The sequence below is a fragment of the Rhincodon typus genome, chromosome 5 (genome assembly GCF_021869965.1).
Source record: "Rhincodon typus isolate 14 chromosome 5, sRhiTyp1.1, whole genome shotgun sequence".
Taxonomy (NCBI): domain Eukaryota; kingdom Metazoa; phylum Chordata; class Chondrichthyes; order Orectolobiformes; family Rhincodontidae; genus Rhincodon; species Rhincodon typus.
In genome coordinates, this window is record NC_063336.1 from 71,268,591 (window position 1) to 71,285,017 (window position 16,427).

The window sequence follows — 16,427 nt, forward strand, 5'->3', positions numbered from 1 at the left end:
AAATTCCACCATCTGCTGTCGTGAAATTTGCTAATGTTCCAGGAACATTACCTGGGTCTCTAGATTAACAGTCCAGTGATAATACTATTAGGTCATTGCTTCCCCCATGAGATATCTGAGAGCACCACCAACTGCAAGTTGTCCTTCAAGCTACACACCATCCAGACCTGGAACAATATCACTGTTCCTTCACTGTCATGGAGTCAAAATCCCAGGACTCTTCCAAACAGTACTATGGTGTGCCTATATTCCAAGGGCTACAGCAATTCAGGAAGGCTGTTCACCACCACTTTCTCCAGAACAATTAGGGATAGGCAGTAAATGCTGATATAGCCAGCAAAGCCTACATCCCATAAACAAACAGAAAAGGAGAAAAAAAGTGTGTGGAAGGCAGTGGAAGAAGGAGAGAAAGAAAGAGTGAAAGGCAGAGAAAGCGAGTCAGAGATTATAAATGGGAGACATTGAGTGAATATGAGAGGCAGCAAGAGAGAGAAAGTGGGATGGAGAGGCAGTGAGGTAGTGTGTGAATATGTGTGTGTGTGTGAGAGAGACAGAAAATGTGTCAGTATGTGTGAGAGTGAGTGTGTGCAAGTGATTGTATGTGAGTTAGTGTGTGTGTGTATGTGCAAATGATAGTGTGTGTGTGTGAGAATGAGTGAGTGTGTGCGGGTGTGTGTATGTGAGTGTGAGTGTCAGTGTGTGTGTGAGAGAGAATGTATGTGTGTGTGTGCGTGACAGTGAGTGTGTGTGTGTGTGTGTGTATGTGAGCGTGTGAGAGTGTGTGTGAGTGTGAATGTGTGCATAAATGCGTACGTACGTATATGGGAGAGATCTAGACACAGTCCCATCCTTACCCTCCTCCTTATCAAAAACCTATCAACAAATCATTCTGAAGTAGTGTCACTGGACCCAAAACATTAACTCTGCTTTCTCTCCACAGATGCTGCCAAACCTGCTGAGTTTCTCCAGCAATTTCTATTTTTGTTTCATCATACTAACTATCCTGATAGAAACCTCATCAGCGCACTTACACACATTTCCATATTAATTTGTCTCCATATCTAATAAGATTTGGAACTGAACCATTGGAAATTCAATATTTTAAAATACGAATCAGTGCAGTCTCAAATTAAGGAAAATTGGGACTTGTCTTAAAAGGACAACTTATCAAGTCAGTTAGCCATAAATAACAGTGTGAAGCTGGAGGAACCCAGCAGGCCAGGCAGCATCAGAGGAGCAGGAAAGCTGATGTTTCAGGCCGGGACCCGAACCGAAACGTCAGCTTTTCTGCCCCTCTGAAACTGCCTGGCCTGCTGTGTTCCTCCAGTTCCACACTGTGTTATCTCTGACTTCAGCATCGGCAGTTCTTAACTGTCTCTAAGTCAGTTAGCCACTTTTATTTGATTTCTCAGATGTCCTTCATTTGAGCTTATGATTAAACTTTGCTTCTTACCGTCTTTGAATAAGTTTGAAGACTTCACATTTTCCTTGATTATTACTCAATTCCCTTGCTACTGAGATTGTCCACTCTACTTGCTGCATTTACTGCTCCAGCTTTTGTTGCATTTTTATTTGCAAGTTTGTGGTTAAAACAGACACTATTGTATCCCTAAAATTAATACTGGATAAACATTTGATGGAAAAGAGCAGGGCAATGGGATTAGTTTTGGATTGCTCTAGCACAGAAATGGTCAGCCAAGGGGCCTCCTTCTGTGCTGTGAGGTTCTACTGTTAAGACATCTGAGACACAGGCTGTTTTATACTTGATCCAAACCGTACTGCTAGAACTTGCCACAAATCAAAGATTGAAATGGACCACATTGTTTCAACTAGTTTCAAGATGAAACTAGAAGTAATCGGGAAATGCATCTTTAAGAATATTTATAAGCTATAAATGATCTCAATGATTGAACATGCAAACATAGGAAATGATTATTTTGTCCCTGAAAACAGCAGCCATATGAACGCATGAAAAATAGCTCACAGAATTGCCTCACAGACCCAGTGATTTTTCTAGTCCACATCATAATATTGGATATGATATCAAATATGAGCACTTAGAAGACATGTTTTTATCATAAGTACTTATGTTGACTATGCAGGAATTTTTAAATCTTACTTTTGTTTTCATAACTAAATATAATACAAATTTTATCATATATTTTGCAGAATCCCCTGGTAAACAGCAGCACCACATCTGATTTATAACATTGACATAAGAGATAACTCAATGAAAAATAACTGATTCAGTTTAAATGTCATTTACCTTAAGGCAAATGCAATGACAATCTGAAGAGACAGTTGGATTATGTCTTAGGGCTGAAAATGTTCCATACAAGTGTGAATATCATTTAACCTCAAAGTTTCCAGAAATGGGTGCTGATACTGGTTAGAAAACTGTAAATTTGTCTCAACTCAGACTGTAATAGGTTTGGAACCACAGAAAAAAAATTTTAACAACCAAGTACAAATTGGTGATCTTATTCAGAAGCACTATAAGATTGGATAAAGATAAACAATATCACTTAATAAATTCTATGATAGCAAAGTTGTTTATATCAGTGTTTCATGTAACATACTATTTTACATGCTTAAAGGCATTAATATGCTGTGCCAATTTCTTCAATTAAATAATGTTATGCATCGTCAAAAAACTTTGAATAATACCTTCAGTTCTGAAAAAAAACACTTGAACTGTGCAATTAATTCATAGTAAACTATAACCTACAAAATTATCAAATATTGTGTGTAAAAGGACAGTGAAACGGCTCAGAATTTCAGTAATAGAGAACTCAGCAATCAAGAAAAATAGTCACTAAAACGCATAAGGTACTTCTAAGGTCTTTTTTTCAAAACATCCATCAGGTCTTGTAACTTTCTTCTATCATCTATCATAGACTGCATATTGTGTGGGTGTAAATGTAACTGAACAGGAAAATTCAATGATATGTAAACCTCCTTTGAGGTTATTAACATTTCATATCTTTCCTAATTATGTATCTTAATTTGTGTCTTTGGTACCATTTTCTTTGTCTTTTTTATTTTCATTCCTTATATTTTTTGTTGCTCATATCCCATTTCACTCATTAGTGTTTTTTGGTTAGTTGATTGTTTTCTTTATTTTCATCACAATACATGAAGGTAGTGCTAAGAACTAGTAATTTTCCTTTGTGTAAGTGTTACCTAAATTAAGCATTCCACTAGCAAGAAAAGGTAGCTTCCATTATTCTAAACACAGCAATGTGCTTTAATCATAATGTAGTGATAAGAAGCCCTACTATACCACTACAGTACTTCAGTTTGAAACAATAGCCATTTCAGGATCTTTCAAATGAGTGCAGTGCCAAATTATTCACAATTTTGTTCTGCAGATCTATACTCACTTTGAGTTTGTACCTTCACCCCGAGGACTCCAGCAGTTCAAAGTGGCAACTCTCTTGCCACTTTCTGCAGGCCAATTAGAAATAGGCCTGGCCAGTGGTTCCCATATCCAGTGAATGGATAAATAAACTAAAATAATCAGAGCAATAATACCAAACTGTCAGTTAACAAAAGAAATCATAATGGAAATGACACATAAGATGGCCATTTACACAATCCAAAGTCTTTCGTTACAAAATACTACAGGGATTGGTTAAGATCATGGCTTCTCTACCACTACTAATATGTGCAGAAGTGAATGATTATCACACTTTAAGCTTGGGCACCTTGATGACACTCTTACTTTGAGTCAAAAAGTAATTATATCAAGCACCACTTCAGAACTTTGTGCATAATCTAGGTAGACACTCCATTGCAATGTTAACAAGTTACTACATTCTTGCTATTGGTGTCTTTAGGATCAGAAGTTAAGTCAAGCCTTTGGTCGTACATAATTTTGGGTCTTTCTGTGCAGAAAGTAGACAACATGGCAGCAAACCTAATTATAGTAAGTATGCATCAAAAGAAATTAATTGACTGGAAAGTACTCTAGGATGCCTTGAGGACATGAAAGACAATCTGCAACTTCCTTCTTCCTCCCTTTTTGTTTCTCTTGCCAGGAAAGGAGAATTAAATGGCCATTTACTCACTAAAATATTAATGAACCCCTTCTTCAAGCACTCTACTGCTCTTGAAAATAGCATCTTTTTAGTTTCTGAATGTATGGCGGATGTAATTATGTCTGGTTTTATTTCTGAACATAATATAATGCACAAATGGGTGAATTAGCTCCCCCAAACATATCAGCAGTAAGAAAAATAGATCTAAGCTGCTTTGCTTTCAACAAATCACTTAATATGCAAAAGAGTACCTTGGAAATTTTTTAAAAATCTGCCCACAGATTTACCTGGCAGATGGTTGGCAGTTCTCTTTTTTCTCCAACTGGTAGCTCACATCTCAATGTCCTGTAGCTGCAGGTTGTTCATCCCTATTTAGAATGACCACAGATGCATTAGACAAACAGGGGAGGGACAAGCTGGTTCGGATATTACCGAGCCTGTTGGGCTCCAAGGTGAAATGTTTTGTAGCATTCAATGTGTGTATGTACCTTAAATAAAAACCGAAAGAACTGTGGATGCTGTAAATCAGAAACAAAATAGAAGTTGCTGGAAAAGCTCAGCAGGTCCAGTAGCACCTGTGAAGAGAAATCAGAGTTAACGTTTCAGGTCCAGTGACCCTCAGAACTCGAACACTGGACTCAAAATGTTAATTCTGATTTCTCTTCACAGATGCTTGCCAGACCTGCTGAGCTTTTCCAGTAACTTCTATTTTTGTTTGTGTATGTATCTTGTCAGGTTTCCCTAAGGAAAGTTGTAAAAGTACGAAATGAATGTGCTTTATTATCTAAAAAGTGTAAGAGAATGCTACATCAATTTATCATGTTTACATTAAATAAATATATTCCTTTAATGAGTGATGGGCAAGCAGCACCATTAGGAATTCAGTTTGATGTGCTTTATTTCATTGTTAAGTCTTCATTACAGCTGTACATGTACTAACTGCAAAGGAGTCAAAAATGAAATGACTGGGTTTCATCCACTACTATTTGGGTTAGGATATTCAGATTTTCATTTTTGCACATTTTAGAAGCTTCTGGTTAATTCTTTTAGGGTTAATTCTTTTAAGTGTCTGCATTAATATTTGTTTTATTGCATTTTTAGTTTCAGCCATAAGGTATGAAAATACATTTTAAAATGAAGAACTAGAAATAAAAATGAGAATTCAGCAAATGTGATATCTACACAGAAAATGCTGAACTTGCAGAGCAGGTTGATCAGCACGTGAAACAGAGATGCAGGACAATATTTTGGCTGTGACCTTTTATCAAAACAATCATACTGCAGGAAGTTATCACTTTCTTTCTCTTTTAGATATTGATCAATCTCGGGCAATTGCATTGTTATTTTATAACAGGAAAATCTTTAAATATTGCTTACTAATGTTTTAGAAAATAACATTTCTCACTTTCAAATATGGAGAAATGTATAAAAAAACTGATTGACTATTTCTCCCCATATCCCATAAATCCTGGAATATATGGAAAGAATGTTTTTAAAGAAACATTATAATTTTTTATATCTGCATGCTAATAACTTATATCTGTAAACATTTCCTGTTTCCAAAACCTTACTTTCTGTTTGTCATACTTTTGCATCAACAATAGCCTGCAATTCAGTAGCATCGAACTCGAACATTGCTGAAAAGATAGCTCTGTTGCCAAATCTCTTGGACTTACACTCATGAGACAAATGCAAGAATGTCAAATTTCATTCCATCCCAAGAATTTATGCTGCTGGGTAAAAAGGCACCAAATGGTGGCAACTCTCGGACTAACTGAAGCGTTGTCATGGAGAAAGCAATAAGGAATGAAAGGCTCCTCAAGCTCCTGACTGATTCAAGAAAAGGTTCAGGCTTTGAACTTTTTTTTATTCAGAGAACAGGTCTTTGTATATGAACGTTCATTCAGCAAGCGTAAATGTGTCATGTTGCAATCGGGATTAATTATCCAAAATTGGCAGTTTGTGTAGCTGTTAGCGCACACAGGTTTGTTCAGCAAGTGCTGACCAATTGTTCTATTATATCTAACAGTAGATTTTTTTGATTTGGCTTTTACAAACAAAGATTGGTTGAGTACAGTTTTACTCTGGCTCTTATGAGCAAGTAAGGTAATATACAACTCTGCAGTGGCCATGCAAGTGGTACTTTCTACTAACAGGACAAATAATGTTGTCCCTTGCACAGAATCAAGCAATGTACTATACAAATTTCAAAACTGCTGTGATGCTCGGTACATAGGCTGAATGTCCTAGTAATTAGCTAATCAAATTGACCAACACATTCCTTCAGTTGTTTTCCATCATTAGATTGTCAATTTTGTGGGGCCCATTCTCCACATTCATATGGTCATAGAGTCATACAACATGGAAACAGACCTTCAGTCCAACTCGTCCATGCCAACCAAGTTTTCCAAACTAAACTAGTCCCACCTGCCTGCGTTTAGCCCATATCCCTCTAAACCTTTCCTATCCATTCAAGACGACTTTTAAATGTTGTAGCTGTACCTGCATATACCCTCTGTGTGAAAAAGTTCCCCTTCAAGTTCCTTTCAAATCTTTTTCCTCTCATTTTAAAATATGCCCTCTAGTTTTGAACTTCCCTAGTCTAGGGAAAAGACCTTTGCCATTCATCTTATATGTGCCCCTCATGATGTCATAAATCTGTATATGATCAGCCCTCAACCTCCTGTACTCCAGTAAAAAAAAGTCCCAGCCTAGCCAGCCTCTCCTTCTATCTCAAACCCTCCAGTCCTATAAATATCTTTGTAAATCTCTTTTAAACACTTTCCAATTTAATAATATCCTTTCTACACCAGTGTGGCCTGGACTGTACACAGTATTCCAAAAGTGGCCTCCCTAACATCCTGTACAACCTCAATTTGATTTCTAAAAATCTCCTAATACAGACCATCAGACACCTGGATAAATTGATGAGGGGCCTTTTAAGGAATGATGAGCAGCCAGCAGCTTGTCCTGCTCAGGACTCCTCAGCAATTCTTGCAGCTGTCAACTAAAGGCAACTTCAGACGTACAGACATCTCATGAGTATCAGGCCACAATTTCAAGCATGATTACTGTGTGCTAGCCAATTTTACCCTTGTATCATTCCATCAGATGTTTGCAAGGCAGATAGCCTGAACTATTTTGTAACCTACGTTAAATACTGAGTCTATTGCATTGCAACAGAACATCCACATGTTACCATGAACTTGTAGAAGGCAGGCAAGTTATCAGATCCTATGATCAGTCTTACCTGTGCAGAAGGAGAAATAGAAAGTAAAGCAAAGAGGCCAGAGAAAAGCAGACTGATTCAGTGAATGGCACATCACAACAGGTTTTCAAGATCGTTTTCTTTAGCTTTGCTAAATTTTACTTTTTGAATCTCACTGCTATCAATACATGGCAACAATAAAGAGCAGCCTAATGTCACTGGTGGGTAAATTGTTGGAGGGGATTCTGAGAGACAGGATCTGCATACATTTGGAAAGGCAAGGACTGATTAGGGCTAGTCAGCATGGCCTTTGTGCATGGGAAACTGTGTCGTTCATATTTGATTGAATTTTTTGAAGAGGCCACCAAGAAGATAGATGAAGGAGCACAGTAGACATTGTCTACCTGGGCTTCAACAAGGTTCCGCATGGTAAACTGGTTAGTAAGGTTAGATCACATGGGATCCAGGGAGAGCAGGACAATTGGATACAAAATTAGCTTAACGATAGGTGCTGGTAGAGGGTTAAAACACGGAACAAAAACAAAGTTGCTGGAAAAGCTCAGCAGGTCTGGCAGCATCTGTGAAGGAAAAAACAGTTAACGTTTCGGGTCTGGTGACCCTTCCTCAGTAGATGGTTGTTCAGACAGAAGGCCTGTGACCAGTGGTGTGCCGCAAGTATCAATGTTCTTTCCACAATTGCTCATCATTTATATAAATGATTTAGATGAGAATATAGGAGGCATGGTTAATAAGTTTGTGGATCACACCAAAATTGGTAATATAGTGGACAGTAAAGAAGGTTATCGAAGAGTAAATTGGGATTTTGATCAATTGGGTAAGTGGGTCGAGGAAATGGCAGGTCGAGTTTAATTCAAATAAATGCGAGGTGCTGCATTTTGATAAGACAAACCAGGGCAGGGATTACACACTTAATACTAGGGCCCTGGGGAGTGTTGTCGAAAAGAGAGATCTCGGCGTCCAGGTACATAGTTCCTTAAAGGTGGCAACATTTGACATGCTTGCCTTAATCGGTCAGAGCATTAACTACAGGATGTCATATTATGGCTGCACAAGATGTTGGTAAGGCCAGATCTAAAATACTGTGTACAATTCTGGTCGCCCTACTATAGGAAAGATGTTATTAAACTGGAAAGGGTGTATAAAGATGTACAAGAATGTTACTGAAACTGGAAGGTTTGAGTTATAAGGAGATGCTGGATAGACTAGGACTTTTTACCTGGAGTGTGGGAGCCTGAGGGGTGACTTTATAGACGTTTATAAAATCATCAGGGCCATAGGTAAGTTGAATAACCAAGGTTTGTTCCCGAAGGTAGGGGAGTCCAAAACTAGAGGGCATAGGTTTAAGGTGAGAGGGGCAAGATTTAAAAGGGACATGAGGGGCAACTTTATCACACACAGGGCGATGCATATATGAAAGGAGCTGCCAGAGGAACCGGTTGTGGCAGGTACAATTACAACATTTAAAAGTCATTTGGACATGTAAATGCTAGGATAGGTTTATAGAGATATGGGCAAAATGCAGGCAAATGTGACTTGTACAGTTTAGGAAACCAGGTCGGCGTGGACAAGTTGGGCCAAAGGGCCTGTTTCTGTGCTGTATGACGCTATGACTCTAAGACCTGGTCACTTTAGTAAACATTCACAAATCAAAGCTATATTATTTTGATCTAAACTTCAACCACTGATATCACTGTGTTCTACAGAATGCTGCATTGTTAAGTCAAGTAGCCCGAATACCAATCGTTTTCAAATGATACCAATAATGAAAATTAAATTATACTTCTTACTTCTTTATTCCTAGCAACTCCAAACAGATTAAGTGGCATTTTCATTATTTGAATGATGTCAGTCTGACAGACTAAAAAAGATTCAGACTAAGGAAATCAATATGTGAGCTTCCCAGAGAGTTTCAATTACATTCAACTAATAGCCACTTAAAATATGATATCAGTACATATCAGAGAGGATTGGGGGAGGGGGAAGTGAGGCAGTCTCCTGAGAAGTGATAAGATTCTGTTCTTGCTTGAAAATTCAAATGTAATGACTGGGATATTTCAGATATACACAAAAATTCATGGGGGGACTTTTCTAGTTGGGATTGGAGCTGCCATTAAATGAAACATACCTCAAGAAATCATAAACTCTGTTCCCACTCACTGACATTTTAAAAGTATTTTTTTCTTTTAGGTGTACTAACTGTCTGCTTGAGAAGTAAGGGTGTCTCCTTAATACAGTTAAATCAAGGTCCTGTGATTTCATTATGATCCCCATGACATTTTTACTGCTGCCTGCCTTAGTCCTCTTGTTAAGTGAAACCTGGACTTCCAGGAAGAAGACAATCAATAAGATATGTGTGAAGCTTTCCATAATAGTTCCAGGATGAAACTCTGTTGCCCTAGGTTCCACCCTCATCCTCTCTGATCTGAGGGTTCTTGCCTAACGAAACCCCCAGACTTTCTCAATTTACATCAGTATTAACAGGCAACCTGCATACCACAAAATCTTTGCCTGCCTCACACAGAAGTGTTTTTTTAGGAAAAAGTAATCACATTTTTACATCAGAACCTCCAGTTATCATTTCAACTTCCTGGCTGGGCTGATGTAGATCAGTAAAAACTGGATGGTGAATCTTTCACCTAATTTATGTCACAGTTGGAAACTTCCTTCTCACATATGTGAGTATTGTGAGCAACATTAAAATTAAGAGTAGCAGTAGATCATTCAACTTTGCCCCACTCCGCCATTTGAAACAATAATGGTTGATGTGATAGTGTCCTCAACTCTACTTTCCCAGTGCCTACTTTTGACTCCCTTGTCAATTAAGAATCTATCCCATTCAGCCTTCAATGTATTCAGTGCCTCACCTCAGAAAAAGAGCACTCTTCATCTCTGTCTTAAATGAAAGACCCTATACTTTTAAACTGCGTACCTTTGGTTCTAGTCTTTCACATAAGGGAAACACCCTGTCGGCAACCAGCCTGTCAGTTCACCTTAGGATCTTATTTCTTTCAGTGAGATCACCTCTCATATAAGTATTAGGATCTCTGAATATTCAAGTTGAATACTAACATGAGAGACAAGTATTTTGCACAGCTCAAAATCAACGATTTCTAATTTGATCGTATCTACGATGTTGAAATCTTTGCACGATCAGTGCTAACTATAGATTAACAATGTATATAGCATTATTTTACCTTCTGGCCTTGAACCTGCTTTCACTAGGTGGGCTTTTGTTGGAGGGGATGGCTTGAATCAAAAATAGCTGCTTTCAGAAATTGTTTCACCAAGTCCACATATTAATCTGAAGGCCATACTGAAGGCAAACAAAAATGATTAAATACATTTACATTAAGAAGATGTTAATAGTGATGACTGCCTTGAGATGTAACATTTTGTTTAACATTTTCAAGATAAATTAATGCAAAAATATTGAGATATCTATAAAGAGTCCTGTCAAATCTGTTACACTTTGACTAAAGAGAAAATGTCATGTGGAAATATTTTTAAAATGAATTGACAACATCTTTGGCAGATGTCTCTCTGAAACAAACCTGATCTCTTTCCACCTTCAGAATGCAATGACCTTCATAAATGCTCTTTACAAAATAAATGTTCTCTTTAAAAGGAGGGCCCATCACAGTTATCAATAATAAATGCAAATTCAGTTCTACACAAATCAAATGTGCTGCAGCTGATAAACTGATCTTTTTAATTAACTGTGACCCAGCAGAAAACCTCCAGTCACAACAACATCACGCCTCACTTCTTCTACTAATTCTACATTAATACTTCAGAGATTATGTGTATGTGGGCTGCTTTAAACCAGTGCGTTAAAATGTGGCTGAATATAAGCAACCATAATTCAGCACAAGATAAAAGGTTGAGATACCAAACAAAAGACTAGCTTTATTACCGAGTCACATGTCCTCCTTTATTAATGTCCTCTCCATCTTTTCCATCATTGCCTTAACTTGAACCTGTTGACTCATTTTGGGTACAGCACCATGGGGGCTATCAGACACTCTCCAATATTTGTCCAAAGTAATGGTTACCCATGTGAGCATCCAGACAGCATTGATAACCTATTCATCTAACAATTGAAATAACTGCTATTGAGAAAATAAGTCTCCCATTGCATTTGTACATATTTGCCTGCATATCTATATCTCTCAATGTAGTAAAAGTCTTGCGTTTACAATATGGCTTGTCTAAGTGTCATACTTACCTCCAGTTTCTCATTTCTCATCAAATGTTGATCAAACATATTACAATAAATTAACATAACCTCTGTTTCACTGTGAGCCATGCCTTGGGAGATATGGCTGTGCCCATTTAGAGTAAGAAAAGGGCCACTCATTTGCCATTTTTACAGAATAACAGTTACAAAATTCAATTGCTAAAGCACTGGTAAAAATCTCAGAATGCATAAACAGAAAGAAAATCTGATTTATTATAATCACTGTAAATCACTTATCCTATTAATACAAAATGAATAACATGTGGTGATGGCTTCTATTATAAACTAAGTACCTTCTGTCACACCATGAGCAACACCTAAGGAAATCTGATAGATTATATCTATTATATGCTGAGCAAACTGAGTGGGCCACAGATGAGTGAAATACATCAAAAATTCATGTGGCAGAATATGTCAACAGGAAAACACAATTTAAAAGTATCACTATTTGCCGGACTAAACAATTTAATTTCTGTAAATTGATCAGAACATCTGAAAGAACCACTAATTGATTCCAGAAGTTTTCTAAATTTAGCAGAATAAAATGTTCCTCTCAAGCTTTTTGAACTCAAACTTGTCCTACTTCCCAAGGTTCACAGAAAGTTAATTTCCACCACTAATCCTCAATTACCTCCCAGTTTTTACATTTGTGATTGTTTTAAGTTCCCTTGGCATAAAACCCTATAACTGCCACCTTATGTGTTCATGTAATCCCAATACCTGCAGTCTCTTTTGCCACTCTACAGGTGTGCACCTGCAAACATTGCCTGAACTCAATGAATCAAAGCCACCAAAACCACAATTTCTCCTGTGCCGCACCTGGGGATGGAGAATGACTTGCTTCCAAGCTGGTTTGATTGTTTTTAAGATGGCTGATAAGTCTATTGCATAATATGCACACTCTGTCACATGAGGTGGTGCCTGAAGAACTGAGCATGTAGATTGTTTGGAGATTTATGCACTCCCTTCAACACCTCAATCTAATCTGTATAATGTTCCCAATAAGCCTGCTATGTGTTGGTACCTTTCTGAATGAGTCTTCTTTATTTTGATTGGTCATCAACCATGGAATCTGATGTATTGGTCGAGATATTTGGATGCTTTAAGGCCATCCATGAAATGCTCCAATGCCCTCCTGGGAGTCTCCTGCTACGACTGAGTTCCAAAAAGAGCAGGTACTTCAGGAGTCTGGTGTTAGGTAACTGAAATACATGTCCTGTCCAGCAGAACTGGGTCTGAGCAGTAAGTGCCTCAATGATGGAGAAGTTGACTTGGGAGAGTTTGCTGCTGTTGGCGTACCTTTTTCATCAGCAGAATTGGAGGATCTTGCAAAAGCACTGCTGTTGTACCTCTCCAATAGAGGTACCTCTCCAATAATTTGAGATGGTCACTTAAGTCATCCAGTTCTCTGAAACATATAGAAGTTGGGGAGTCATTGCTATTTGGTAAACGATAAACTCATTCTTGGACTTAAAGTCCTGCTCCTCAACTTGCTTCAGTCTGTTGAAGGCTGGGCTGGTGTATTGGTTGCAATGCTGAATTTCATCATTTATATCTGCCTTCATCAAGAGGAGACTCCTAAGCCATTGATAATGGCTCACATTTGCCAGGATCCCATGATTGATTTTCATCAATAGGGGGACATATTGTACTGTTGGAGATGTTTGGAAAAGGACTGTAATTTTGCAGACTGTTTAGTGGAAGGTCCACTTTCTCATATGCTTCAGAGAAGGTGTTGACAATGACATGGAGTTCAGTTTTTGAGTGATACACTTATCAACTACATTCAGTAACTTTATGAGTGAGGAATGAGTGGTCTTGGATTGAAGGTGATCCAGTTTGAATAGTTTCTAGATTATCTCCATACCTGTGAACAGGAAATGATACAGTCTATGAAATGATACAGTCTTGTCTGACCCCAGTTTTCACTAAGATAGTGTTTGTAGTGGTTTAGTTGGTGAGGATCATGTATTGCATGTCATTGTGGCATAGGTGGAGGATAATGACATATTTTAGGAGAGTATTTGAGAAGGGCAGTTTTCTTGAATTTGTTGCAGAATAGAGATCATGAAAGTGGTGCCTATTAATTGGTATACATTGCACTGCAATCCTGCAAAGAGTTCTTTGATCTCCGGAAGTAAGCAATTGAGAAGGAACCTTGCAATGATCTTCGCTGTAGCAGAGTAGGGAGACTTATTCATGCTTATGGCTTGTCTTCCTTCTTGAACATAGTTACAATCACAGCGAAACTGAGAGCACCTAGCATGCACTGAACATACATGAACCCCCAGATGAGAAATATGAAGTTGAGAGGCTGCGTCAAGAGTGTAACTGCACCGTGTTTCATAATTTCAGCAGTGATTCCATCAGCTTTAGCAGCTTTGTTGTTTCTCAGGTTTTGAATAGCTTGTTCTAATTTTAATCTGGACTAAGACAGAGTCAAGATTATCTCTTGGTCAAAGCTGTTACAATGTTTCCTCATAAAAGGAAACCTAGGACTTTTTCACGGATGCTTATTAATTTGGGTTTTAGGTTCAATCTGGCATCAAGGCACATTGCTGCTCCTCAATTGGAGATTGAGAGATTGGCAGTGAGATGCTGACCGAGAAGGGCCAGTTTGGTGGGATCTTTAAGGCTTTGATGTTAATTTCTCCTGCTTGCCTCCATCGTTTGGGGGCCAGGCTGTTGGAATGGTTATTAAATGTGTCAGGGCATCAGTGATGAGGGCATCTCTGCAGTTCCTTTATTGAACTATACGCAAGTGCCAGTGTTTGGACTGTGGACTGTGGTGTTGCTATTAGGTCTTGTAGGTGTCTCACTAGCAAAACAGGGTGTCTGTCATGACATCGTTTTGTTTTAGATACATTGTCAAGAGAATTACTCTGTCGTAATTAGCTTTCCCTACTCTTTCCTTGCCTATTCATTATTCCAGAGATTTGCAACCTTCCTAACTCTGATGTTGAAATCTCAGAGGAGGATCAGTTTGTCACCTCTTGGAACTCAGGCTGTGGTTTCAAGCTCAGTGTAGAATCCCACCTTGGTCTTGGCTGTTACCTCAAGTATAGAAGTGCATGCTCTGATGACAGTGGCAACCTGATTCCTTTTTAGGATGAGCTGGGCAGTCATGGGACATTTGATTATCCCATAGGGAGAGGCCCTCAGGCACCACATAAAGTTCATTTTTCATGGCGAAGCCCACTCCACGAAGATGTTTATCCTCTTCTCAAAGACTCAGAGAAAAGGTCCAGAAAAAGGCATACCCAATGCTTGTTCTTTCAAATGATCTTCTCCTGTACTTCATGTCACTTAGGTGCCTCACCACTGACAGTGCTGCCAAGTTCCTGAAATATGATAGCAGTAAACTATCCAGGTCTGCCACCATTCGGATTGTCCATGAGATTCTTTACATTCCAGGTCTCAAATTCCATTCTGATGAGTGAAAAATGTCTGCGCATGATTTTTATTAATGTAGAATGATTGTCACATGTCAACTACCACAGTCCCCAGTAGAATGGCGCCTTGCTCCAACTGCAAAAGCATTCCATGACAATTAGAGACAGGGCTCTGCTGTGAGCCATTAGTACATGCTGTATTAGCAGGTAATCTGTCCAGGAACAGGCTAAAGCTGAAACATCAGTCAGACCAGCAGACACAGATCAGTAGGAAAATGAAGTCTCTCCATCATTACAATGGTGGGTAAACATCAGTGTACTGACCAAGATACTTTAATTGTCATACCATGTCAAATAGACAGTGACAAAATTTAGGTTTTAAAGTGTAACCACAGTAAAAACTGTCTCCTTGATATTGAGAGGAGTCCAGGAATTTGAAGCCAAGCTTTAAAAATGAAATAAATCTTTTTCCACAAGCTGCAGATCAGGAAAATAAATAAATAAATCATCACTAATCCTGTACAGAAACAGGATGTTACTTTCTTTTTTCCAAATGTGGTATGAAATTCGAAGCCAGATTTGAGAGAAAATTCAGAGTCAGCTCTTTTCCAGATCTTTTACAGACATCATAATGAAGGTTAGTGACAGGATTTGAGCCATCACAAACTTTTTAAGCTAACAGTTAGCATGAAGTATGGATTAAAACACACCCACAAGTTCTCAGGGGAACCTAATTAGCAAAACTTGAGATTTGAGGAGAGAAAGAGCAATGCATGGTCACAGAAGGCCCGTGGATAGACAGGTATAGGGAGGAGCTTCCTAGGGAACTGGCTACACACGATTCATCTTGGATTAGACTAGCTGCATTCATCATAAATCTAAGCCAATTCTTTATATAGAGATATAAAACCTTTCTTAAGCACAGGAGTAGAAAATAACAACATAAAAACTGGCCATTTAGCACAACTAGTCCACTGGGCATTATCTACCTGCCACTGGTGCTGGCTGAGACCTGCCACTGAGAACCAAGCTCTGTGGTCAAGTAAAATCCTCAGTCTTTTGAGCCAGCTATCACATTCTAACCTTAAGCCTCAATATCAGAACATTATCTGTTCCCTATAGTTTTACAAAAAGAACCAAACATAAGCTGTCTTTATGCCTAACATGCCACTAGTTTATTCAAACTACTTATAAAACCCCCTGCAAGCTAGAAAGATTGCTCTTGTCCTCTTCAAAAAAAGTTATTTTATGTGCAACAGACATTCGTGGGTTACTATCTAATAGCATGAAATAGGTCGTCATGGGGTCTTTGGCAGCTAACTCCTCCGATGATGAAGGGGGGTTCAGTTAAGATATAGTGTGCAATTCTGTGCTGCCTCAAAGTACACCAGCTTCACAACGAACTCTTCATTTCTTTTGAGATCTTGCCCTACATACTAACCAATAAACTGATTTTGAGTGACAGTCACCAAAAATCTCTAGTCCTTCATCCAATACTCTACCACTAATTTGACTAAACTATTAATATC

The 16,427-nt window shown here is 38.4% G+C and overlaps 1 long non-coding RNA gene across 2 annotated transcripts in view; it reads right to left on the reverse strand.

Moving 5' to 3' along the window:
- The window catches only part of LOC125483208, a 59,687-nt gene extending 48,802 nt beyond the window's left edge, over positions 1-10,885 (reverse strand). Inside the window, exons 1-4 of one of the 2 annotated variants that reach the window (XR_007262172.1) lie at positions 10,821-10,885; positions 10,464-10,582; positions 4,328-4,408; positions 3,384-3,510 (exon numbers count right to left, since the gene is read on the reverse strand). This is a non-coding gene — a long non-coding RNA (uncharacterized LOC125483208). The remainder of the gene's footprint in view (positions 1-3,383; positions 3,511-4,327; positions 4,409-10,463; positions 10,583-10,820) is intronic. The other variant, XR_007262171.1, reaches the window with a different exon arrangement.
- Positions 10,886-16,427: the final 5,542 nt, after the last annotated feature.